The following is a 27,185-nucleotide window of genomic DNA, read 5'->3' as shown; positions in this document are numbered from 1 at the left end:
GTATACCTCGATGATATACTTATACATTCCAGGGATATTGAGACTCACCACGGACAGGTCAGAAGGGTTTTGCACAAACTTCTTCAACATGGCTTGTACTGCAAATTAGAGAAATGTAGCTTTGACCAATCCCAGACTACCTTTCTTGGTTACGTGATTTCTGGAGAGGGGTTTGAAATGGATCCGGAGAAACTCCAATCCATTTTAGATTGGCCTTTACCTAAGGGTCTCAAGGCCATTCAGAGATTTATTGGTTTCTCTAATTATTACAGACGTTTCATTAAGGGTTACTCCTCTATTATTGCTCCTATCACCAATATGACCAGACAAGGGGTAGACACTAAGAATTGGTCTACTGAAGCACTTCTGGCTTTTAAGACTCTCAAGGAGCGGTTTGCTTCCGCACCAATTTTAGTTCACCCTGATACTACTCTACCTTTCCTACTCGAAGTTGACGCTTCTGAGACGGGTATAGGTGCCGTCCTGTCCCAAAGGTTGGGTGTGGATAAACCATTACATCCATGTGGGTATTTTTCCAAAAAATTATCGGGTACTGAGAGCAGATATGACATTGGTGACAGGGAACTCCTAGCGGTTATCATGGCTTTAAAGGAGTGGAGACATCTATTGGAGGGGACTTTGCATCCTGTTACCATTTTGACGTATCATAAAAACTTATCCTATATTGGGGAGGCTAAACGATTATCATCAAGACAGGCCCGTTGGTCTATATTCCTCACTCACTTCAATTACATACTCACATATAGGCCTGGTTCTAAGAATTCTAAAGCTGATGCCTTGTCTCGCCAACATGAACCTTCTGCCATATCTGAGCCGGTTTTATCCTCTATAGTACCTAAGTGTAATATCATCACTAACACAACTCTCAAAATCCATTCTCCGCTTCTGGATCAGATCAGGAGCTTGCAGCATCTGGCACCTAGACTGACTCCTGCATCTAGACACTTCGTTCCTCCTGAACTCCAACTGGAGCTCTTACAGTGTCTTCACGAGAGTAAGGTGGCTGGTCATCCGGGCGTTCGCAAAACATATTCCTTGATCTCTAAGGATTTCTGGTGGCCTTCTTTACGGAGGAATATTAAGGATTTTATCGGAGCCTGTGAGGTCTGTACTAAGACTAAACTACCTCATTCGCTTCCTTGTGGTCTCTTACATCCCCTGGAAGTTCCAGAAAAACCTTGGTCCTGTTTGGCGATGGATTTTATTGTGGATTTGCCTGTTTCAAAAAAGCACACTGTTATTCTCACAGTGGTGGATAAGTTTACCAAGATGGCTCATTTCGTGCCTTTACCTAAACTTCCGACTTCACCTGAATTAGCGGAGATTTTTGCTAAAGAGATCTTTTGCTTACATGGGATACCTTCCGAGATTACTTCTGATAGAGGTTCCCAGTTTGTTTCACGTTTCTGGAGATCATTCTGTTCTCAACTAGGCATTAAATTGAATTTTTCTTCTGCTTATCACCCTCAGTCTAACGGAGCCGCTGAACGTACCAATCAAAAGATTGAACAATATCTGCGTTGTTTTGTTTCTGAACACCAGGACGATTGGGTCGGTCTGATTCCTTGGGCAGAGTTCGCACACAATAATCTTGTTTGCGATTCAACTCGCTCTAGCCCCTTTTTCATGAATTATGGTTTTCATCCTTCCATTCTTCCGTCGGTTCCTTCTTCCCAGGGGGTACCGTCGGTTGATACTCATGTTGCCAATCTGAAGAAGTTGTGGGATCAGACTCGACAAATTCTCCTACATAATTCTATACTGTATAAAAAACACGCTGACAAACGCAGAAGGCCGACTCCTAGTTTTGTCCCTGGTGATAGGGTATGGTTGAGTACTAGAAACATTCGTTTGAAAGTACCGTCTATGAAATTCGCTCCTCGCTACATTGGACCCTATAGGATCCTGAATCGAATTAATCCTGTTGCGTATCGCCTAGCGCTCCCCTCTGCCTTACGTATTCCTAATTCCTTTCATGTTTCCTTGCTAAAACCCCTGATCTGTAACAGATTCTCCTCCAAGGTCTCCTCTCCTCACTCTGTTCAGGTTGAGGGCCAGGAGGAGTACGAAATCAACTCCATCATCGATTCTCGAATCTCCCGGGGGAAAATTCAATACCTGGTTGACTGGAAGGGATATGGTCCAGAAGAGAGGACCTGGGTACCACAGGAGGATGTCCATGCTCCTCGTCTTCGCAGGGCTTTTCATTCCCGCTTTCCATCTCGTCCCGGTTCCTTCCGCCCGGTGGGCGTTTCTGAGAGGGGGGATACTGTCAGGGTACCTGTAGTCTCTACCCCTGAGACGGGTAGAGACTTAGACGTTTTTCCATCCAGACGGCATGATTCTCCCGTTCCTCGCGGTCCCCTCGCGCATGTAAACGCCGGCCGCGAGAGAACTATGCCTTTTTGTAACGTGACGCTCAATAGTCGACGTCATGACGCTATTCTAGCCCGACCTGTCAGTCAAATCCCGGACACGAATCAGGTCTCGGCGGAGGCGTGATTAGTCTCTAGAACCAGGGTATTTAAGGGAGCTCTCAGCATTTGCTCATTGCCCTGTCGTGGTTCTAGCCAGCCTAGTCACACAGTGCTCTTGTATTCTCTTGTCTTTTGGTTCTGACCCGGCTTTGTTATTACTTACCTGTCTTCTCTGTTATCCTTGACCCGGCTTGTCTCTCGCTTACCTGTCTTCTCGTTCCCTCGACCTCGGCTTGTCCCTGACCATTCTATACGTAGTATTACGTTTAGTCCGGCCATTCTAAGGTCCGGTATACGTATCTGCTACTCTTTGTACTCTGCGTGTTGGATCCCTGTCCCGATCCTGACACAAATTTACTAAATATTCCACCCATCGCCTTTGGATATAAAAAAAATGAAAGTCTTGCAATCAAAAGAATTAGAAACACAAAAATAGTAAAAGAAAGGTAAAGCTCTGGATGTTCTACTGCAGGTAGACCGAAGGCAGCAAACTCTGAAACTGGGGACCCCTCAAAATCCCAACAAGAAGTGAAGAAATAGTACAAACAACAGGTTGGGCCAATATAAAAAAAGACTAATAAAACAAATAACTAAAATAAAAAAGAGAATAAAAAGTAGATACTATAGAATATATAACATGCAATAAAATAAAATAAAATACAATAAAATAAGCAAGAAAATATAGTCCAGAAGTTCTTCTAAAGGCCTGAGTTCTTTTGCAGTCTATTCCGTCCTCGTTATGTGTATATGTGGATAGAAGAGAGAGAAAGGTTAATACTAATAGTGTTGTATTTAGTATACCTGTTTAGTGACAAAGAACAAAGTGCTTAAATACCCACTCACATTTTTCGGAGCTCCAGTAATATATCAGCATGTAGCAGTATTATCCCCATTATTGGATATAGGTGTAGGCAGAGCCAGTCTACTGAGGCCTACAAGACTGACTCTGCCTACACCTATTTTAATTATTTTTTTTATTAGTCTTTTTTTTTTATATTGGCGCTACTTGTTGTTTATACTAAAAGAGTTAGAAACCCTGATACATTTTTCCTCTGGCTTGCGTTCCTGCCCCGAACACTTGATTAAAAACATTTCTAAACTCTCTTAGCATACACAAACTGTATATCTCCAGTACATATGTAATGTTAGTAGGGCTGGGTCCACCTGAACATTACTTAGTTTTCACTTTTTTTCAATCTTTAACCATTTAAAACTCCCACCACCAACCACTAGTTCATTGTGTCCCCGTCATCTTCACTTTCTTCGTAAAGTCTCCTACCATCATACATCTCTAATTCTTTCTATACTGTACTGGATCTCAGTGTCTTCAATCTCCTTTCCTTTCTTCCACTTCCAATTTGTCATGCTCCAATTTCTGCTACCTTCATCTGTCCCTGTCCTTCTCTATCACCAATGTTTTTATAGTCCTCATGACCCTTGTATTCAATTCTGCAGTGGCTTGCTGTATGGCTAGAATATGATTTTTGCTTGTTTTGTTATATTGACTAACACATTTACAAAACTTTGTTGTTTGTGAAGAGTTGTAGACTAGCATTAGAAAACACAGGATTCTAACTTTTGTGATGATTATGCTTAGTTGTGGTGTGGAATTGGCTATGACTATAGTTAGTTTGCACACTGTACATTTAGCTATCATTGTTGGTTTGATTGAGACATGGGTTTAAAATGAGTGTTTTTTTGAAGGCTTCTTGTTTGATTGGTTTGTTGGTTTGGCTATGTTGCTGTTAGGTCTGGGTGCTGTTCAGCTGGGGCCTGGTTTGTTTGTGGTATTGAAGATTAATGGGTAGACTTAAAAGTCTACCCATTCGGGCGATTTAAATTTTATCCATATAATGTTTGGGTTCAGATAAATGTCAGCTATGTAATAATTTCATGAAAAATTATTTGGATGGAACAAATGGTGTAAAAAAAAAGGCCTATGAGGCCTATGAGTGTGCTGCAAAAGTTAAATATTATGCATTTATTTTTCAGTACACTAATAGGCACATTTTCATTCTATTTGGATTACAGATCATGTGAGAAGTAACTAATAAAGGTAAAAAGAAGAGGAACAGTGCAAGATGTATATATACAATGTGTTTATTAAATATAAAATATATACATATATATATATATAGAGAGAGAAAGAGAGAGAGAGAGAGAGAGAGAGAGAGAGAGATTTGTTCTCCTGCTTTTTTTCCCCCTCTGTTGGTCACTTCTCACTTGATCTGTGACTAAAATCAATATTTAGTGCCTGTTTCCTAACCATCAATAGTTTCACATGAATCATCTTATTTTTTTAGCTTCACAGACGGAACTCAAAGTCACAAGTCAAACAAAATAGTTTTGTGCATTGTCCATTTTGTTTTGTTTTTTGTTATTTACCCATACAACTTTTCAGAGTTCGGGATTTCGGACGAACCACCAAAATCTAGGACGAATAATGATTTGGAAGAAACTGAATGCACAAGTCTATTATTTGAGTAGTGTTGTTTTATCCTTATAGTATAGGAAACTATGCTATGAGAAAGAGATATGGCAACTCAAGATAAACAACGGGATATGTTTACATATCAAACATTTTTTTCTTTCTTCGAAACAATCAATATTGAAGGTAAACTTTAACTGTAAAATTTATCTTGCATTTTACTATTCTGCATTTTACATTTTTTTCTTATATTGCCATTAAGGAGAATGGGATTATTGGGTGATTGACTATCAATATGCTGAGTGTTAAACTGTGATTTAAGATGTCAATTAGCTGAGGTGGGTCAATTATACAACTCCCTGGGTGGACATGCAATATATGAAATTCTGAGCTTCTAGTTAGAGAGAATTAAGAGATAAAGTAAATTCTTTGTGGTGCTATAGATCTCCTTCCTAATCTAATATCCCCATGAACAGTTTTATTGCTGATTCTGTAACCACTTACAAACGCATCACTGAGTTTGTCTTAAGAATGTAAGAGAAGCATTTGAAATAAAATCAGGGTCACATTCCCTGCAGGTATTCAGTTTATATAATAGATAATTACCATTTAGCTGAATATTACTGATTTCCTGAAGGGCAGTGAGTACACCTCTAAACAAGAAACATGCTAAATAAAAAGGGATGGAATACCAGCCTTATTGTAAGCAAACAACACTTGATTAGAAGATGTAATTGGTATCTAGATTAGCTTTGCAGCTGAGATGGTAGGGTTAACATAATGATTCCTGAGCAGTGACCAAGTCCTCGGAACATCATTGTTTCACCATCCCAGTTTAATGTGCGGTGTTTCTTGGAAACCAATATACATGGGTGGTAAAAATGAGCAGTCAATTTGTCATACAACAAATAGAGGACCACTGAGAAAAGGGGATGTGTGGAGTCCACAATTTTATTTTCTGGACATAATTTGACACTTTATTTCTGCAGCTATACCACTAGTAAAAAGATGATGTATTGAATAACCGAAGACATCATAGGTTGACTAAGAATGATAACTTTTAACCCATAAGGACACATGATATGTGTGACATATCATGATTCCCTTTTATTCCAGAAGTTTGGTCCTTAAGGGGTTAAAAGAAGTTTACTTTCAGCTGTAAGAGTAGATTGCTATTGCAACCTCTGAGTAGAGGTCAGATGATGGTTGTCTTCCTTGGATGCATAGAATTACTGAAAAATGTAGTGAAGTTAAATGAGTTGAGATGATAGCACTATTCTTTTTTATGATTTTTCCCTTGAAGGGTTAGGTACCCGGCACGTTCAGAAAGGTCACTTTGAGGTTTCAAAATATCGTGATGGAATAATAGTTTGGTAATGATGAGGGAGATTGTACCTCTAGTAGGATGGTTGGAAGGAGAATGAGTAGAACTTTCAAGAAACATTTGGTGGGAGTGGTGAGGAAGTTTGTGGAGAATTAATGGTGAGAGTCAATGAGAAGACATGGATAGAGATAGGGGATGAAAGGCTGCAGAGGGATTTATAGGTGAGAAACTTGAAAATTGAGTGTCAATAAATGAAAAGTAAGCTGAGACACATTGAGAAGGATCTGGGCAAATTGAATACACATGAACTAATGTCCTCAGTGAACATCTGTAATTTAATTTCTATAGCAATACAATCTTTATACTTCACAATACCATGCCACTGGTCAATGCCAAACTACTCTAGGTGTAAAATTAACTTCATTTGCCACTCTTACTTTTTATATCAACCTCTCTAAGTGTCAGGATCCCGCGGGCGGCTGCAAGGGGAGGCTGCAGTCCGCTCGCAGCACTCACCCTCCAGCCGCCCGCGGTCCCCTTCTCCACGTGGGCTCGGCGAGCGGCATCCCTCCAGCCTCGGATGCCGCCCGCGTCTTCCTCCACGCCCCCCAGCGGCAGCATGCATGATGCTGCACGCTGGGAGACCGCCCAAGATATGTCACGCCGGGGTCAGTCACCTGACCCGGCATTAAAGGCACAGTGCCTCAATCACAGTGGGAGGTTTAGATATCTCCCACGTGTGATTGTTAATTCTGATTGGAAATTATCCAATCAGAATTAACCTGATGGTTTAAATACTTACCTTTCCTGTTCCTCCCTGCCCTGTTGTGGTCTTTGCTTTATAGTATTGATACTGAACGTGTGCTTTCTGGTTACGTACTCTCTGGCTTGTTATACTGACTTTGTGACTTTCTCCTACCCTTTGACCTCGGCTTGTTTCTCGTTATTCTGTTTTCTGGTTCCCCTTACTCGGCTTGTTCTCCTGACTATTCTTTGTGTGCTTAGCCCGGCCACTCTAAGGTCCGGTACTGCATACTTTCTGTGTGTGTGTGTTAGCGTGTTGGGTTCCCCGAATCGTGACATTACAACAGGGCCATAATGGAACCTGCTGACATACCCCAGCTTCTAGTTAATCAGGAGGCTAGAATGGATGGCTTGGACCACCGTATGGATCAGTTTGCTCAAGCTTTACAGACCATACTGGCTCGTACTGCACACTTGCAGCCTGCCGTCCAGGAGGTGGCTGCTGCTGTGCCCGAACCCATTGCCACTCCAGTACCCGTTCCTGCTCATGTAGTCCATATGACACCGCCACAGCGCTATAGTGGTGACCCAGCTTTGTGTCGTGGTTTCCTCAATCAAATTGACATCCATTTGGTAATGAATCCACGTTCTTATACCACTGACAGAACTAAAATTGCCTTTTTGATAAACCACTTGTCTGGGAGAGCTTTAGCATGGGCCAACCACATGTGGGAGAATACGTCTCCTATGTCCTTCGCAGATTTTCTGACAGCTTTCAAACGCACGTTTGATCAACCCGGTAGGGTTGCTTTTGCTGGCAAAGCTCTGCTTAGGGTCCGACAGGTTAACAGATCTGTAGCGGATTACACTATCGAATTCCGCACTCTAGCAGCTGAGGTGGTTTGGAATAATGATGCCCTCGTTACAGCCTTTCCGGAGGGTTTGGCCGCTTACATCCTGGATGAAATAGCGTCCAGGGAATTGCCTGTCCTTCTGGACGAACTTATAGATTATATCATCCGTATTGATAATCGTATTAGAGAGAGACGTAGTCAGAGGCGTATGTATACACAGATGTTACCTGCTTTACCCAGTACTGCGTTACTGGCATTACCCCCTTCTAGCCAACCTCCCCCTGAAACCTTGCAATTGGGTGTTACTGGGTTAACTGAGGTAGAAAAATCATACCGAAGAAGGGAAGGGTTATGCCTTTACTGTGGGAAAAGGGGACATCTTCTAAGAACCTGCGCTGAATTGCGGGGAAAACTGCAGCACCCAAGGCCTATAGAGGGGTCGGCCTCGGGTGTTATGTCATTTACCCCTCACGTCCCCATTACTAGACCGTTTATTACGGTTACCCTTTTTGTTGGAAATACTACAGTGATTACCAAAGCCTTGATAGATTCAGGGGCTGCTGACAATCTTATGGATGAGTGTTTTGCTAAAACCACATCGTTGACTCTGATCCATAAGGTCACTCCCTTGGCTGTGGAGGCCATAGACGGTAGACCACTGGAGAAAACTCTGGTGACCCATGAGACCCAAGAACTGGTTATGTCTGTGGGTGCCTTGCACAAGGAAAGATTGTCCTTTCAAATAATCAACTCCCCTACAGCCTCTATCGTTTTGGGCTTCCCCTGGTTGGTTAAACACAATCCGAGGATTGATTGGGGTTGTTTGGAGATTCTCTCCTGGGGGAAATCTTGTCAAAGGGAATGTATGACTCGTGTTTGTCCTGTTGGCTTGCTTAATGTACCCACAGCCAAACCACTTTCTGTTTATGTTCCTCCTGTGTATGCAGACCTAGCTAAGGTGTTTGAAAAAAGGGAGGCAGATAAACTACCCCCGCACCGTGAATATGATTGTGCCATAAACCTCTTACCTGGTACTATGCCGCCTAGGGGTAAGGTATACCCTCTTTCTGAAAAAGAGAACCAGGTCATGGAGGAGTACATACAGGAAGCCTTAAGTAAAAGTTTTATCAGAAGGTCCTCCTCTCCTGCTGGGGCTGGTTTCTTTTTCGTTGCCAAAAAGGAGGGTGACCTAAGGCCTTGTATAGACTACAGGGGCCTGAACAATATAACGATTAAAAATGCCTACCCTATTCCCCTCATCACGGAGTTGTTTGACCGGGTCAAAGGTTCTAAATACTTCACTAAATTAGACCTCAGGGGGGTTTATAACCTTGTTCGTATAAAGGAGAATGATGAGTGGAAAACAGCATTCAATACACGTAGCGGACATTATGAGTATCTAGTCATGCCTTTTGGACTGTGTAATGCTCCCGCTGTGTTTCAGGACCTCATAAACGATGTCCTCAGGGATCTATTGCATGTCTGTGCCATGGTGTACCTTGACGACATCCTTGTATATTCCCCTGATTTACAGACACATCATAATCATGTTAGGATGGTGCTTAAAAGGTTATTACAGAACGGACTTTATTGTAAATTAGAAAAATGTTTGTTCGATCAGACCTCGGTGCAATTTCTAGGATATATAATTTCCGAACAGGGTTTCAGTATGGATCCTGCTAAATTAGAAGCCATACTATCCTGGCCGCTTCCCCAAGGTCTTAAGGCTATCCAGCGTTTTATAGGATTTGCCAACTATTACAGGAAATTTATAAGAAACTTTTCACCACTTATCTCCCCTATAACGAAGCTGACTAAGAAAGGTCTACACCCTAGGGTTTGGACTCCTGAAGCCCTTAAGGCCTTCGACACTCTCAAGAAGGCATTTGCCTCTGCTCCAGTACTACGCCACCCTGATCCTTCTCTTCCCTTTGTTATGGAAGTGGACGCTTCTGAATCAGGTGTGGGAGCAGTACTGTCACAGAGGTCATCGTATGACGAACCCCTCCATCCCTGTTGCTACTTTTCAAAAAGGTTATCTGATCCGGAAAAGAATTACGATGTTGGGAACAGGGAACTATTAGCTATTGGGTTAGCTTTTAAGGAATGGAGGTACTTATTAGAGGGTTCTAGACACAAAGTTATGGTTATAACAGATCATAAGAACCTCTCCTATATAGCTGATGCTAGAAGGTTGTCCGCCCGGCAGGCTAGATGGTCTCTATTTCTTTCATGCTTCCAATACGTTATTACCTATAGACCTGGTTGCCGTAATGCCAAAGCTGACGCTATCTCTCGACAGTATGAACCTCTAGAATCTGTTAACCCGACTCCTGAACCTATTGTACCTGCGTCTCAGATAATAGCTGCTACCCGTTTGGTTGTTTCATCTCTTTTTCTTGATAATATTAAGACATACCAAACTCAAGCACCCCCTGAGACGCCTGTTGGTAGACTATACGTTAAAGTGAATGACAGAAAGAAGTTGTTAACTTTATTTCACACCGCCAAAACTGCTGGTCATCCGGGGGTTACCAAGACTTATAAGGGCCTCCTTCAACAGTTCTGGTGGCCTTCACTCAAGCGAGACGTAGTGGATTTTGTGCAGGCTTGTCGGGTCTGTACGCAGTGTAAGTCCCCTAATGTGAGACCCCAGGGTCTCCTGATGCCTCTATCGGTACCCAAGAAACCATGGACCCACTTATCCATGGATTTTATTGTAGACCTTCCTCCTTCCGATGGTCAGACAGTGATATTAACTGTGACGGATAGGTTCTCTAAAATGGCGCATTTTATTCCGCTTAGGAAACTGCCTTCTGCGATTAAACTTGCTCAGGTGTTTGCCAAGGAAGTGTTCCGCTTGCATGGGGTACCTCAAGATATAGTATCTGACAGGGGCCCTCAATTTGTCTCTCGGTTTTGGAGGGGCTTTTGTGCTGAGATGGGGGTCTCCTTGTCGTTTACTTCCTCCTATCACCTGCAATCTAATGGTGCAGCCGAATGTGCTAATCAGTCTGTGGAATTGTATTTGCGCTGCTTCACTAATGCGCGCCAGGATGACTGGTCTCGCCTCCTTCCGTGGGCTGAATTTGCCAGGAATACGGTGTCTCATTCGTCTACTGGCTTAAGTCCTTTTGAGGTTGCTTATGGGTTTCGGCCTTCCGTCCTTCCCGGTGCGTTCTCCGACAAGGGAATGCCCGCTTTGGACCAGCACCTCGCCTCTTTGCGGAAGATGTGGGATCAGGTCCATGTTGCGCTGTCCCATTCAGCGGCTGCTCAGAAGAAGTTTGCTGATCGCCATAGGGGTGCGGCCCCTTCCTATGTTCCGGGTGATAGGGTATGGTTGTCCTCCAGGAACCTCCGCCTCAAGGTTCCCTCGATGAAGTTCGCTCCCAGGTTCCTTGGTCCCTACAAGGTGTTACGTAGGGTTAACCCCGTTTCCTACTCCCTGGACTTGCCCTCTTCCATGCGCATTCCGAACACGTTTCACGTTTCGCTTTTGAAGCCCTTGCTTTGCAACCGGTTCCCTCGTCCCCTCGGGCGGCCTGTTTCCCCTCGCGCTGTCCCCAGTGACATGTACGAAGTGGCTGCCCTTCTCGACTCTCGTGTTTCTAGGGGTCGGCTGCAATATCTGGTGGATTGGAAGGGGTACGGCCCTGAGGAGCGATCTTGGGTTTCGTGCTCTGATCTGCAGGGGGGGGTAATCTTCGAGGGGGGGGTAATGTCAGGATCCCGCGGGCGGCTGCAAGGGGAGGCTGCAGTCCGCTCTCGGCACTCACCCTCCAGCCGTCCGCGGTCCCCTTCTCCATGTGGGCTCGGCGAGCGGCATCCCTGCAGCCTCGGATGCCGCCCACGTCTTCCTCCACGCCCCCCAGCGGCAGCATGCATGACGCTGCACGCTGGGAGACCGCCCAAGATATGTCACGCCGGGGTCAGTCACCTGACCCGGCATTAAAGGCACAGTGCCTCAATCACAGTGGGAGGTTTAGATATCTCCCACGTGTGATTGTTAATTCTGATTGGAAATTATCCAATCAGAATTAACCTGATGGTTTAAATACTTACCTTTCCTGTTCCTCCCTGCCCTGTTGTGGTCTTTGCTTTATAGTATTGATACTGAACGTGTGCTTTCTGGTTACGTACTCTCTAGCTTGTTATACTGACTTTGTGACTTTCTCCTACCCTTTGACCTCGGCTTGTTTCTCGTTATTCTGTTTTCTGGTTCCCCTTACTCGGCTTGTTCTCCTGACTATTCTTTGTGTGCTTAGCCCGGCCACTCTAAGGTCCGGTACTGCATACTTTCTGTGTGTGTGTGTGTGTGTTTTAGCGTGTTGGGTTCCCCGAATCGTGACACTAAGTCCTTGAAGGACCACTATAGGCACCCAGACCACTTCAGCTGAATGAAGTGTTCTGGGTGCCAGGTCCATCTAGGGTTAACCATGAAGCTGTAAACATAGCAGTTTCAGAAAAACTGCTATGTTTACATTAGGGTTAATCCAGCCTCTGGTGTCTGTCTCATTGACAGCCGCTAAAGGCGCTTCGGCGCTTCACACTGTGATTTTCACAGTGAGAAGATGCTGCCGTCCATAGGAAAGCATTAAGAGATGCTTTCCTATGGACTGTTTGAATGCGCGCGCAACTCTTACAGCGCATGCACATTCTGCGGATGATGTCGGAAGAGGGAAGAGAGTCCCCAGCACCGAGGGAGCCCAGCGCTGGAGAAAGGTAAGTGTTTAACCCCTTAGCCCCTATTGAGCCCTATCGGAGGGGGGCCATGAGGGTGGGGGGGACCTATTAACACTATAGTGCCAGGAAAATTAGTTTGTTTTCCTGGCACTATAGTGGTCCTTTAATAACCCTACCTGGTTAACACCACTAGCATCCTAAACACTAGCATGTAATTTGTAGTTCTTCAATAGTTGAAAATGTTGAAAATATTTTTATTTCTAAGAGATTCCAAACTTCCTTTTTCCCCACTGCTATCTGTGTGCACATTGAGTCATTCTGAGCCAGTTCTTTCCCCTCTGCACACATGCATTATTGAGCAGGTGGGTGAGATGAAGTGGAGCTGCGAATCACAGTGTTTATATGCTTTTATAGGCTTTTAAAGAATTGCATACTCAGAGCTGTAAATACTGGGCTGTCGTGCTGTGCAGATGTTTATTTCACACAGTGGGGGGAAGGCAGGGTTAAGCAGAAAGTTTGATGAATCTGTTCATAGCACAAATGTGATATATAAAGAGATTGATGCAGAATGAAGCTTCGTAATCAGTCTCGCTAGTCAGATGGTTAACGCCATCATTGCTGGAGCTGACTGCAATTAACATAATGCAATGCAAATTATCTACTCCAGTACAGAAAAGGTTAAAATGAAAAAGTCTTGTCTTTGCTCATGTTTCAGGCTTTTAAGAATTATTCCTGCAGATTTCCAGATGCTGCTGGAATCCGTCCATGTACTATGCCTGCTGCAATCCGTGGGGATCAAAACTAAATGGGCAACAGGTGTTACATGTTCGTTATACATTGGAAAACAATGACTAGCTATGGCTGGGTCATTATATCTATATCTATAGTGACTAGTCATGATGGTAACACACTATGACTGTGAGACACTATACATTAGAAAATAGAGATCACCTATGACTGTGAGACATTATACATTAGAAAATAATGACTACCCATGACTGTGAGGCACCAAAACATTAGAAAATAAGGACCATCCATGACTGTGAGACACTATACATTAGAAAATAAGGACCATCCATGACTGTGAGACACTATAAATTAGAAAATAAGGACCATCCATGACTGTGAGACACTATAAATTAGAAAATAAGGACCATCCATGACTGTGAGGCACTATACATGATAAAATAAGGACCATCCATTACTGTGAGACACTATAAATTAGAAAATAAGGACCATCCATGACTGTGAGGCACTATACATGATAAAATAAGGACCATCCATGCCTGTGAGGCACTAAACATTAGAAAATAAGGACCATCCATGACTGTGAGGCACTATACATTATAAAATAATGACTACCCATGACTGTGAGACACTATATATTAGAAAATAAGGACCATCCATGACTGTGAGACACTATATGTTAGAAAATAAGGACCATCCATGACTGTGAGGCACTATACATGAGAAAATAAGGACCATCCATGACTGTGAGACACTATACATTATAAAATAATGACTACCCATGACTGTGAAACACTATACATTATAAAATAATGACTACCCATGACTGTGAGACACTATACATGAGAAAATAAGGACCATCCATGACTGTGAGACACTATACATTATAAAATAATGACTACCCATGACTGTGAGGCACTATACATTATAAAATAATGACTACCCATGACTGTGAAACACTATACATTATAAAATAATGGCTACCTATGACTGTGAGACACTATATATTAGAAAATAAGGACCATCCATGACTGTGAGACACTATACATGAGAAAATAATGACTACTCATTACTGTGAGATATTATACATCAGAAAATAATGACGGCCAATGACTGTGAGACACCATAAATCAGAAAATTATGACTACTCATGACAGTGAGACACTATACATTACAAAATAATGACTACTCATGACTGTGAGACACTATACATTAGAAAATAAAAAACACTCCTGACTTTGAGATACTATACATTAGAAAATAAGTACCACTCATGACTGTGAGACACTATACGTAAAAATAGAATTACTTGCCGTGACTGTGATACACTATACATCAGAAAATTAAGACTAGCTAGGTCTCTATATAATAAATATATAAACTAGCCATGACACTATACATTGAAATATTATGACTAACCATGACTGGGGGATAGTATATATCAGAATATAATGAGTAGCTATGTATCTATACAATGAATATATTGATTATCCATGACTATGAGATACTATACATAAAGATACATATCAGAATATGATAGCTAGCAGTGACACTGCAGTTTGGAATAGCAATAATCTTGGGATACAAAATATATTTATTTATTACATTGAGAATTCAAAGTGAAAATCAATTTTAAGGTCAAAGTAGCCGAGTTGGAAACATTATCTACCGTATATACTCGAGTATAAGCCGAGTTTTTCAGCACATTTTTTGTGCTGAAAAACCCCAACTCGGCTTATACTCGAGTCAGTGTCTGTATTATGGCAATTTGCATTGCCATAATACAGACCGGGGCTGTGGGGGCTGTGAGAGAGCGTTACTTACCTCTCCTGCAGCTCCTGTCAGCTTCCTCCTCCTCCGCGGCGGTCCGTTCAGCACCTCGGTCAGCTCCCACTGTAAGTCTCGCGAGAGCCATGGCTCTCGCGAGACTTACAGTGTGAGCTGATAGAGGTGCAGAACGGACGGCGCGGAGGAGGAGAGAGCTGTCAGGAGCTGCACGAGAGGTAAGTAAACTCTCTGACAGCCCCCTCCTCCCCCCCACTGAACTACCAATGCCACTAGACCACCAGGGAAGGAGCCCCCCTCCCTGCTATGTATAAAGCAGGGAGGGGGGACGAAAAAAAATAAAATTAATAAATATTACTAATACAAAATACATATTAAAATAATAAAAAAAATTAAATAAAATAAAATAATAAAAATCATAAAAAAATATTTAAATAATAAAAAAATAAAAAATTGCCCACACACACACACTGCATTCATACACACACTGCACACATACTCATACACACATACACACACACACTGCACTCATACATTCATACACACACTGCATTCATACACACACTGCATTCATTCACACACTGCACTCATATACACACACTGCACTCATATACACACACTGCACTCATACACACACTGCATTCATACACACACTGCATTCATACACACACTGCATTCATACACACACACTGCATTCATACACACACACTGCACTCATACACACACTGCACTCATACACACATTGCACTAATATACACACACTGCACTCACATACACACACACTGCATTCATACATACACTGCATTCATTCACACACTGCATTCATACACACACTGCATTCATACACACACTGCATTAATTCACACACTGCACTCATATACACACACTGCATTCATACACACATTGCATTCATACACACACTGCATTCATACACACACACTGCATTCATACACACACGCTGCACTCATACACACACGCTGCACTCATGCACACACGCTGCACTCATGCACACACGCTGCACTCATGCACACACGCTGCATTCATACACACACTGTAAATAAATATTCAATTAATATAATTTTTTTAGGATCTAATTTTATTTAGAAATTTACCAGTAGCTGCTGCATTTACCACCCTAGTCTTATACTCGAGTCAATAAGTTTTCCCAGTTTTTTGGGGTAAAATTAGGGGCCTCGGCTTATATTCGGGTCGGCTTATACTCGAGTATATACGGTATGTAAACTATGTTTTCAGTTTAATTACTCTGGCCTTAAATTTGAAATCCTTTTCACTTTTAATTCTCACTTTAGTGAATAGTCTTGTAAGAGACAAGATTAGCCATACATCAGAAAATAATGACTGGCTGTGACATTAAGGTAATATGTGTCAGAATATAATGACTGGCCATGACAGTGAGATGATATATGTTAGAATATAATGACTGGCTATGACAATGAGATGATATATGTTAGAATATAATGACTGGCCATGACAATGAGATGGTATATCTTAGAATATATTGACTGGCCATGAGTTGGAGGTAATATATGTCAGAATATAATAACTGGCCATGGCAGATAGATGTGAGACACTGTAATATAGTGCCTGACCATTACAACCAATCATAAATAAGAATATAATGACAAATTCACATTGTTTTAACCTTCAGAAAACCGAGATTTTGCATTAGTGCATATTATTACCATGTAGCAATATGATATGGTCCTACTGGTCCATATGACATTGATGCACTTTATCAGTGGTTTTCATAGGGCTGGTGCACTGTATCAATGGTCCTCGTAGGGCTGGTGCACTGTATCAGTGGTCCATGAAAGATTTATAAGATAATTACATTCCACTGTCTTTCAGGAATCACGAAAAAAAAGGGCTGCTCCTGGGTAGGAGGCATTCATACACTACCATTTAGGTATCAATTAATTAATTGTATGTTTTAAACCTGGGACTTGAAAACTCTAAATTATAAAGAGTGAATTAGGATACAGTATTGTATTTTCAGACCATCTATCAGCAGATGTTTTTGATACATAAAAGAATAGAACTTATATTTACAACATTTATTTTCATTTGTTTGATGAAAGAAAGAACCAACCAACAGAAAACAATAGAGAATGTTTTAAGTCATGTGCCAATGTTACTTATTTGTGTAAGTGTGTATACTTATCATGCTCTTAGGAAATACACTGCTATACATGTAAATGTTTGCACAGGTTGTGTAGCCCCAAAGCTTAAAAGATCACTATAGGGTCAGGGACACAAACATATATTCCTGACCCTATAGTGCTAAACCCACCATTTAGGTGACTTGCCCCCCCTCAGCCCCCCTATAAAAGTTTAAAACCCACCTTATTTCCAGCGCCGTGCGGGTCCGCCGGCGCTGGCTCTGACCCCTTTGTGATATCATCAAAATGGACGATTTTTGCCAATCCAATGCTTTTCCATAGGGAAAGCATTGGATTGGCTAAGATCGGCAAGGGGCAGGGAGAAATGCAGTTTTGGCCAATCAGGACCTCCTCATAGAGATGCATTGAATCAATGTATCTATGAGGAAAGAGCGTGGGGACGTTGAACGGCAGGGCTGCTTACTGTGCAGCCCTGAGCCAGAAAGCCCCTCCAGTGGCCATCTAAGGAGTGGCCACTTGGAGGTGTCCCTAGGGGCAATGTAAACACTGCCTTTTCTCAGAAAAGGCAGTGTTTACATGGAAATGCCTAAAGGCAATGATTATACTCACCAGAACAACTACATTAAGCTATAGTTGTTCTGGTGACTAAAGTCTCCCTTTAACAAGGCAGTGGAGAGACTCTGGGCTGAACTGAACCCATTTAACATCTGTTTCAGCATATACATGCTGGTATACTTTGTGTAGCTCTGAGAAATGGTATTAACTGCACTATAATGTACAATCTATCAAACTGCATCTTCTCTCTTTCTGTTTCAAACTTTAACAGTGACTCTGTCTGACAGAAACCCGTTTTATGCCCAGACCCCAGCTAGATAGTAAGTTACAATCATAAAAAAAAAATATGCAAAATAGTTTTTCTTAGTGTTTAGTTTTTATTCTAAACCTATTTTGTATGGGATTTGTTCTCAAAACATAAAACAGTGGAGAATAGGCAACAGAAATTGCAAGTTTCCGGTCAAAATAACAAAAAAAAAAATATTAATATTTTGGCTTAAAATGTGCAATTGTTTGTCCATTCTGTGGAATTCCACATGTATCCTTAAGAAATCCCTAAAAGGACACTTTTAAATAAATAAATAAATAAATAAATAGTCACCCAGACAGCTTTATCTCAATAAAGTGGTCTGGGTGCAGCTGCCCTGTCATTTTAACCCTGCAATGTACAACACTGCAGTTTGTTTTATTTAGAAACTGCAATGTTTACTTTGCAGGGATAAATCCACTTCTGGTGTCTTCCTGACGCTTCAGCTGCACTGACCAAGTAAAACCTGGTTGCGTGACTTGGAAGCTCACCGGAAAGCATTGACTATTAATATGCTGACTGTCAGGTGCAAAGGACAAAGCTTATAAAACGATTGACAGGGAGCTAAGATGGAGGCAACCAGTTACAGGATAAACACATCTAGAACATTGCCGGGCAAAGTACAGAAACTACCAGACACAGACAAGGTTTTCTGTGGAATAGAACATTTGAGCAAAATATTTTGTGTTTTTGAGAGCTGAGTGGGTACTAAGCAAAGCAAAACTGTTCCCGTATCAGCTGCATATTTGATGTTTAGGCTGTGCTGTGGACTACTTTATACAGTAAACTCTAATTATAAAAAAATGAGAACTGAATTGTTACATTCCATCTAAAATAACCAAGCTGAGCTGAACAATTTTTTTTCAAATAATTATAATTTCCACCTAAATTTGAGTTTTTTTTCATTTTGCTGTGATTTCGATTCCGTGAATAAACCTCAATGTGTTTTAATTTTATTCTAAAAAAATGAAGCATTTTTACACTCAGTATATATTAGTTACACTCAGAAAAGCATTTCAAGGAGCCTAATAGCCAGCGTCATGTAGCACGTAAGGCTGTAAAATTGCAAGTGTATGCTTATTGAAAGCAATGACATATAATCAGGATTGATTCACCATAGTGAGCATTTAATGGTCAGGGAGTCAGATCAATGTGTTAGCTTAATTCCTTGCATTGCAAACCGAATAATGTTAGCCCCCTTGTCAAAGCTGATAAAACAGCAATTCAGACATTCAAGCTATTGGCATCACATGCTGAGAATTAACCACTTCACTACCGATCTCCAGGCATTCCTATAGCAAAGGAGAATATACTAAATTACATTATCATTGTTGAGATTTTATTAACCAGCTTTAGAAATCAGGAACAGAGTGACACATTCTTAGACTTATCAGAATCTTAAATAACTATGTTGTTTCCATCAGTGCTGCTTAGTTGTCTTATGTATGTGTGCACTGTTTGTGGTATTTATTAATGATTGGCTGCCTGTGTTATGTATTCAAGTATACATTGAAAAAAACTGAAACAAAAACCAAACAAATAAAATAATAAAACAACTGTCACAAAATGTATCTTGAAGAAGTTCATTATGAAATGAATGTTGCTGAATCCAACAGGTTAAGTCTCTAAATACTGGATTTGTCTGATTGATAGACCAAATCTGGTTAAAATGGTAAAATTCTGTCCAGAATGGCAAATCTCATAGATCTTTCACTTCAGAGGCAAAAATATCTCAACATGCAGAAATACAGCTCTACAGAGCAATTCACTAACATTTCTCCATTCCTTTAGTGTAGAGATACATGTTGCATATACAATTCTCACTACTAATATTTATGCCCTATTCTTCATTATCCAACTCTCTTCCCAATGCTCCTACTTCTGTATAAAACCTAAATTTGGAGCCACCAGGGTTGGGTGTAACAGAGACCCCTGTCCAATCTGTTTACTGAATTTTGGATTCCAATGAAGACAGTTGGGAACATTTCCTCTCCTATAGATGGCAGCACACAAAGCACTTTCAGTTTCATTGTGGTATGCTTGAGTCATTAACCCAGTACTATGACTGCTCGTATCAAATCAACAGTGGTACACAAACATTCCTGGTATTCATTTGCCCTGAAACCAGTAAAGAGCAAAAGCAAGCATCAGGGTTTTATGATAAAGTGAGAACTCGTCAAAGAATCAACCAAGAGTTTTTTGGTTTTTTTTACATATTCAGGGATGTTTGTACAGTAAAAGCAATTTATAGCATGTTTACATTTATTTTCCCAGAATCTCTCAGAAGTATGAATCTCAACTTCTATAGTCTCCAGGACCTTATGGGCCCTGTGATATCATGATGGAGTAATGGGGCCAAATAGAATATTGAACAAATATTGGACCAATGGCAAGTTGATTACCTATCTCAGAAGGAGTCAACATGACTTCAAAGTACACACAATTTCTTGAGAGGTTTTTCTTTTAACTACTTACAGGCACATTGATATACACTATGTAGCGGACCGCATGGTAACCCGACCTGTTACCTCCACTAATTCCCTTCCTTCAGCCGAGAAGGAGCCATATAAAGTGTAAAGAGACCTATTTTCCCCCAGTAACTGGACGAGACACAGTTCTGGAGGTGAACCGGGAACCGAACAACGTGAGACACCATCCACAAATGCTCCCCCTGGATGGGGTTCGTCTATACAAAATGGCGGCAACCCAGGTGCGGCACATGCAAATGGCTTCTCTGGCGGTTTGTGGTTTGACACCTTGTTGCTAAGTGTAAACATTCTAATCGACGTTCTAAGTGGTTTATTAAGGCGAATGGATTACCTCGTGGAAGCAATCCCGAACAGGGAGCAGGCATAGCACATGAATATACAGGCAACACACATACTAAAGAAGGGCAAAACCCACGAATAGCGGCAGTCCCGCCACACACTATATGGACAAAAGTATTGTGACACACCTCTTAATTAATGAATTCAGGTGTTTCAATCAGACTCATTGACACAGGTGTATAAAAACAAGCACCTTGCCATGCAGTCTGCATTAAAAACACTTGGGGAAAAAAATGGGTTGTTCTGAAGAGCTCAGGGAATTTGAGCATGGTACTGCGATAGGATGCCTCCTTCTAGATATTCCACTTTGAACTGTAAGTGGTATTATGGGAAAGTGTAAGTGTTTAGAAACAGCAGCAAAACTCAGCCATGAAGCAGAAGACCACGTAAAGTCGCAGAGCAGGGCCCACAAGTGCTAATGCACATGGTGCATAAAATACACCAATAGTTGAAGAGCTCCAAACTTCCACTAGCATTAGTATCAGTACAAAAACTGTACGGGGGGGGGGAGGGGGAAGAATATGAGTGAGGAGAATGTTTGTTGCCTGACTGCATTGTTCCATCTGTAATGGTATTGGGCTGTTTTTCAGGGATTGGGCTAGGCCTTTTACTTCCAGCGAAGGAGAAACATTTGGGACATTGCTATGCTTCCAACTTTGCGGGAACAGTTTGGGGAATGCCCTTTTCTATTTCAGCATGACTGTGCACAAAGCAAGGTCTATGAAGCCATGGTTGGATGAGTTTGGTTTGGAAGTGACTGGTCCACACAGAGCCCTGACCTCAACTCCATTGAACATCCTTGGGATGAATTGGAACGGAGATTGCGAGCCAGGCCCTCTCGTCAAAACATCAGTGGCTGACCTCACAAATGCTCTACTGGATGAATGGGCAACAATTCCCACAGAAACACTCCAAACTCTTCCCAGAAGAGGAAAAGCTGGTATAGCTGCAAAGGGTAGATAAACTACATGTCTATGTATTTAGAATGTGAAGTCCCTGTTGGTGTAATGGTCAGGTGTCCCAATACTTTTGTCCATACTGGATATGACCAGGAATTAGAATTAAATTAAAAACTGGTCAATGATGATTTACTACAAATGTATCTATGGTGAACAGTGTGGAAAATTAGAAATATAGCAATACAAGTGACAACTTGAAAAGTATTTAAAATTGAAAAGCCAACGCAATATAAAACATCTTAATTAAACTGAGATTTTTGTTCCCTACTGTTTCCTTTAATCTTTTTTATTAGTCTATTCTCTGGCATTAACCCATGTTTAAAGGGAGTATTACAATGTTAATTAGGTATACAATTAGACAATATTTCTGTATGATATATTCCTGCACTATTTTTATTTTTTATTTTACACACAGACACACTTATAGTCCCCTTCCCATTTTATTTGTATTTTTTTCTAGAAACTCTAAAAAATTGTCTGTTTTTCGAATAATAAAAATAAAACATTTTAAAACAATCCTGAAGCTATCAAAATGAAATAAAGAGATTACAGTGCTCGGCTCGGTCTATTAGGATATCCTGGTCGGTTTTGGTTAATTACTGGCTTAGACGGATGTGTCCTTTAAACCAATCAATACTGAGAACCTGTGCAATAAAGTTAATTGTACAAATCTAAAAATGCTCACAGCGAGCTGTAAAGAACAAGTCTTTTTAAGTAGCGCAATGAACATAATTGATATTTAATTGTTCTCATTAAATGGAAACAAAAACAGACAAATACAATGTAATTTTGTAAGAACAAATGTCTGTTATGGATCAATTTTGATGAGATACAAATATGATTTTATTTTAATGCGATGTCATATAGACTGTTTTACAATTCAATTGTCTTGAAAGCAATCTATTAGTGCATGGCTGCTGAGAAACCACACAGGGATTACACTGGCTGGAAACTGGAAATATTTAAACCGCTCAGCCCAACTAGCCAATTTAATAAGGCACATAAAACAATACTGAAAAAGAAAAGAAAAAAAGAAATGGACTCCATAAAAAGGAGGGTAACAAGGATTAACCATTTCATCAGGGATAGGTTAACATTGTATCAAGCCTTTGAATGCAGAGTTATTGCATTGATTTTACATAAATGTACCATATTATATATGATATCAGGTATTACCGAGATAACAAATAACTATAGTGAACAATTTAATGTGATAATTATCTGAATTAACTAAGATGAGGGAATTGAGATATATTTTTGTCAACTCTATTCAATGTTATTCTTTTTTTTTTTCCTCCAGTACGTTTGTTAATCCCTTTAGAAACAGAAACAAAGAATATGAGGACTATGAGAAGCGACAAAAGCTTAGAGGAACTCGGTAGTTTGCCCTTCCGTAAATGCCAGCTCAGATCTCAGATCAGAGCAATAATTGTGCTCACTTGTGCCATTACAGAGAGAACATATTCTGAAGCATATCAGATTGATCCCACCCGTTAGGGCAGTCCAGAACTGAAATGCCACCAAGTTCTCTCTGCACGAGAGGTACAGTAACTCAAGATGATAATTTCTGCCTTCTTAGTAGAAGACATCCTAGTTTTCTTTTTACAAAGAGTTGATTGACCACATGGAGAGTGTCCACCAGTTGCTGCCCTCAGTATTTTACACGTTTCAGCTAGTCTGTATAAAAATAACATTTAGAATTTAAAGTCATAGTAGACTGTAGAAAAGGCATTATAGATGCATTACTGCTGGCTAAAAAAAAAAATTAAGATGCTGGGATGCCAGACTTCACCCTCAGATTTTGACTACACCCGCTTCCTTATTTCTTGGTCACATATGAAATATTAAAATAGCTGTCAAAATATAAAAAAAACCCCCAAAAAAACAACAAACCTATATTTAATTGGCTTAACCATTGAGTGCCAGATATTAAACCGACACATTACCAGGCAGTGTGAGTGGCACACCTCTGGCACTGAAAGAGTTAAGCAAGTATAATTATGTATTACTAAGTATGCAGTAAAACTGATTAGGTCAATGAGTTATACTATTCCTGTTCGGATACAAGAAATTATGCTAAACGATAACATCATTACATTTGTCAGCGCAAAATAAATTAAAAAAATTAAACATGGAGACTTGAGGATACATGACAAGATAATAATGGAACTGTACATGGAAAACCTGTAATATTCTGGTAGCATGCTCCAACAGACATGGTAAATTTGGGGAAGCATTTCCAGAAGGCACACGGTGCTGTGGTTTGTGAAATATATTTTTTATCACACACACACAATTGAAAAGAGGGAAACAATTCTAGAAGACACAATTCTAGAAGTTGCTATTGAATGACACTGACTTATCTGTTGAATTATCAACAGACACATATACTGCTGATATTGAAATTATGTCTTGTTGCTTTGTGTTTTACCATAATACATAGTAGTTAAAGGGACACTATAGTCACCTGGACAACTTTAGCTTAATGAAGCAGTGTTGGTGTATAGAACATGCCCCTGCAGCCTCACTGCTCAATTCTCTGCCATTTAGGAGTTAAATTCCTTTGTTTATGAACCCTAGTCACACCTTCCTGCATGTGACTTGCACAGCCTTCCATAAACACTTCCTGTATAGAGAGCCCTATTTAGGCTTTCTTTATTGCAAGTTCTGTTTAATTAAGATTTTCTTATCCCCTGCTATGTTAATAGCTTGCTAGACCCTGCGAGAGCCTCCTGTATGTGATTAAAGTTCAATTTAGAGATTGAGATACAATTATTTAAGGTAAATTACATCTGTTTGAAAGTGAAACCAGTTTTTTTTTTCATGCAGGCTCTGTCAATCATAGCCAGGGGAGGTGTGGCTAGGGCTGCATAAACAGAAAGCCATTTTTCCTTTTTACATTTTTTTTTTTATTGATTTCTAAAACGTCAAAAAGGGGAACAGAAAGCAAAAAGGACGGTAAACAAGAACACAAACGAGGGAAGGTTCAACAGATTTGGTAAAAAGACGTTCATTAGGACCAGTACATATATTGTAATGGGAATATTTAAAAAAGACGGGAAATTAATCTCTTCTTACAAATTATTAAATATAAATTAAATGATAAACGTAAGTGGAATGAGGCTGTCCTTAACATAGGTAAATATTTAGGAGTGGATCTTAGAATAAATCTGGCAGGGTTATTTACTAAAGAGATAGTTGTCATGATTTCAAAGTTAAGTTAAAATTTAAGGCCAAAGCAAGTTAACTGTAAGCAAAAATGACTTGGAGAATTTTTCCAGTTCGGCTACTTATGTCTTAGATTTACCTTATATTCTCTTTGAATTCCCGACAATTTTCCCGGTAATAAATACCGTACGCTAAAATATGAACGCAATTGTAAAACATGGAGAGCAGCCGACAGGGCTCACCAAGAGACGATGGCGTTATGAATTAGCAGCTCTCCATTCCCTCCAAGGAAAAATACGTAATTAAATGTATTTATGTTTTCATTGGGGGTATATTTACTAAATAGCTATTTTTAAATTTGGGCAGCGGAGCGTCATTTTAAAGGAAGTGATTTAATAAACTGGTCTACTTCAGCTTCATGGATAGGTTGATAGATAGCATCTCAGTCAAGGGGAAATGTAGGTGTATGGAATGTCTCCTGATATAACATGATGTAGTCTCGCTCAGGTTAAGGGATGGGGGGGATCTTGTAGAACTTGTAGTAGATTACAAATGTGACACTTATTGCTACTGGATGTGTCAATTTTTGTTTCAAGCTGTCTAAAATATATTCAAGTTTAGTGTTAGAAATAATTAAAGGGACACTATAGTCACCTGAACAACTTTAGCTTAATGAAGCAGTTTTGGTGTATAGAACATGCCCCCGCAGCCTCACTGCTCAATCCTCTGCCATTTAGGAGTTAAATCCCTTTGTTTATGAACCCTAGTCACACCTCCCTGCATGTGACTTGCACAGCCTTCCATAAACACTTCCTGTAAAGAGAGCCCTATTTAGGCTTTCTTTATTGCAAGTTCTGTTTAATTAAGATTTTCTTATCCCCTGCTATGTTAATAGCTTGCTAGACCCTACAAGAGCCTCCTGTATGTGATTAAAGTTCAGTTTAGTGATTGAGATACAATTATTTAAGGTCAATTACATCTGTTTGAAAGTGAAACCAGTTTTTTTTTCATGCAGGCTCTGTCAATCATAGCCAGGGGAGGTGTGGCTAGGGCTGCATAAACAGAAACAAAGTGATTTAACTCCTAAATGACAGCGAATTGAGCAGTGAAGTTGCATGGGAATGATCTAAACTCTAAAACTGCTTTATTTAGCTAAAGTAATTTAGGTGACTATAGTGTTCTTTTAAGCACTTTGTTTTTCTATCTAGCAGCCTGGGTTAAAATCTGCTATGGACACACATTTTGATTTTGAACCTCAAGCATATTTTTCTATTCTTTGTTGAATAAACTAATTAGGGGCCATGTTTACAGCAATGCTTGGGTACAATTAAATGTCTCAGTATTCAAACTACAAATGTAGCAAAATGCATCTCTAAATACCAGCTGAGAGGTCATCTGGACTACGATGAATTTCATGGTAAAGTACAATAGTATTACAGTATTGCAAAAGGTGAACCTGATGGATAATTACCATATTAGGGTATTAAAAAAATCTGGTTGGCCATGCTCCATTGTTGGTGTTTTTGAAATTGTGTTCTGGATTAAGAGACAGTACACGTCTAATAGTTCTTGCACAAGACCCTACATGGCCTTAGTGACCAACGGCTAGCCTTACAGTCACTGTGAGTTCATCAACCAGGGCCTCTTATTCAAGATTTGGCCTTGCAAACTCTAGAACCTCCTCTGACTATTGTTATACAGTAACCCAGTATCACTTTGACACCACTTGGGGACATGATGTGTTAAAACAGGGGACTGTACATCAAATTGCACTCTTGTTATGTCTGTAAAATACAAGAACAAAAAATGAGGAGTAGCCTCAAATACATTGGAATAAATCACTGGGTTTTTCAGTGCAATTAGGAATTTGATATTTAATTGAGCAATGTGCTGGCTCGGTATAGTACATGCCAGGCTGCTTGCAATTTTTCATGCCTTTAACACACCAAATGCTGTCTGTAGAATACTGAGGGAACACAGCAGCTCACACTAGAGGAAGGCAATTATTATCCAAAACCCACAATATCTTTAAAACGAAAGTGTTATGGCCATTATAACTCTGCAAAATCGTCTGTATTATTAAATACTGAAACACATCAAACATGAATTTTTCAGTTCTGAGTTACTCACAAGAAGTTATTTGAGGAAACACTAGTTTCTA

Source organism: Pelobates fuscus, chromosome 10, assembly GCF_036172605.1.
Source record: "Pelobates fuscus isolate aPelFus1 chromosome 10, aPelFus1.pri, whole genome shotgun sequence".
NCBI lineage: Eukaryota > Metazoa > Chordata > Amphibia > Anura > Pelobatidae > Pelobates > Pelobates fuscus.
Note: the sequence above shows the minus strand (reverse complement) of the source record.